This window comes from Hylobates moloch, unplaced genomic scaffold, assembly GCF_009828535.3.
Source record: "Hylobates moloch isolate HMO894 unplaced genomic scaffold, HMol_V3 SCAFFOLD_7, whole genome shotgun sequence".
In the NCBI taxonomy this organism is placed as follows: domain Eukaryota; kingdom Metazoa; phylum Chordata; class Mammalia; order Primates; family Hylobatidae; genus Hylobates; species Hylobates moloch.
The window spans coordinates 27,256,052-27,257,696 of record NW_026652282.1 but is presented as its reverse complement, the minus strand read 5'-3'; the positions used below and the strand labels follow the sequence as shown (position 1 = coordinate 27,257,696).

Below are 1,645 nucleotides of genomic sequence, written 5' to 3'. Positions count from 1 at the left end.
TTCCAGTGGGTTAAGGCAGAAACATCCTGCCCGGGAACCCAAGATGGTGGGGAAGTTGATTGTGCATCTCAATCTTACTTTTTCCAGTGTAGAAACAGGGAGTTGGGGGAAATTTTTTTTTTTTTTTTTAGATTATAAAAACTTCCTCTTTAATCAAGGCTTTTAACATGAACATATTTCTTGCATAAAATGGAAAGTTTCTAGTACACTGAAACATAAATCCACAAGTCACCATGCATACAACACCCGGCAGGAAAAAACAAAAACAGCAAGTTTACATGATCCCTGTAACAGCCATGGTCTCAAACTCAGATGCTTCCTCCCTCTGCCAAGTGTGTTCTGGATACAGAGCACATCGTGGCTTCTGGGGTCACACTCACCTGAGGCTGTGGGTCCACAGAGCACTCATCTGGCTGGGCTATGGTGGTGGTGGCTCTACTCAAGAAGCAAAGCAGTTACCAGCACATTCAAACAGTGTATTGAACATCTTTTAAATATCAAAGTGAGAAACAAGAAGGCAACATAATAATGTTATCAGAAAGATGTTAGGAAGTAAGGACAGCTGTGTAAAGCTTGAGGCTGAAAAGTAGCTTGCCAGCTTCATTTCTTTGGCTTCTTGGGTAGTGGGCGCCGGCACAGCAAGATGTGAGGTTCTGGTTCATGGATCATATAATGGACCCATCCCTGACTCTGCTGAACGCCAAGATTCCTCATTCAGATTCAGACATCAAATGGGTTTCAGGGACCAGTTGGCTATGTCCTTGGGCAGCATGACATGTCGATACTCAAACTCCTCGTCGTCGTATTTGTCTGAATAGTAAATTTGTTTGTGTGACATGATCGCTTGGTTTGCTAGCCTTCAGCCCCGTGCCGCCAACCTCCAAGCAACTCCCAACAGCACGCGCTCCCACCCACTTTGGCTTCCAGTTGGGGGAAAATTTTCTATGCACTTGGTGCCAGGCAGAATGGGGCAAGGGCACTGTGGATGTTGAAGTCTGATTCTCTTACCGTCGGGCTCAGAGTTTTTTCACTTCTCTGCTGCCCTGGAAACGGTCTCATCTTCATATATAAGATCTGGGATGTTTCTGGTGATAATCTTGGCAATGTATATTTGTTTTTGGTTTTCTGTGGGGAGGAGAATGAAGCGAGTTTGCTTCTATATCACTATTTTGGAACAAGAAGTCCCATTCTTTTTTATGGTTTAGTAATATTCCATCGCATGATGCATCACAATTTTTTTTTTTTTTTGAGATAGGGGTCTCTCTGTGTTGCTCAGACTGGTCTCAAACTCCTGGGCTCAAGCTATCCTCCCACCTCAGCCTCCTGAGTAGCTGGGATTAGAGGCACACACCACTATGCCTGGCTTACATAATTTTTATTCATTCACTTGTTGATGGATATTTGCGATGTTTCCAGTTTTTGGCTATTGACAAGTAAAGCTGCTATGAATATTTGTATACAAATCTTGTGTATATATGCTTTGATTTCTCTTTCACTGGGCAAATACTTAGGCATATGTTTAACTATTTAATAAACTGCACAATTGTTTTCTGAAGTGGTTGTACCATTTTACATTTCCACCAGAAATGCATAATAATTTCAGTTGTTCCACATTCTCACCAACACTTGGTATGATCATTTTAAT

General features: G+C 42.1%; 1 pseudogene; it reads right to left on the bottom strand.

Moving 5' to 3' along the window:
- Positions 1-417: 417 nt before the first annotated feature.
- LOC116811255 (cyclin-dependent kinases regulatory subunit 1-like) lies at positions 418-839 on the bottom strand (annotated as a pseudogene).
- Positions 840-1,645: the final 806 nt, after the last annotated feature.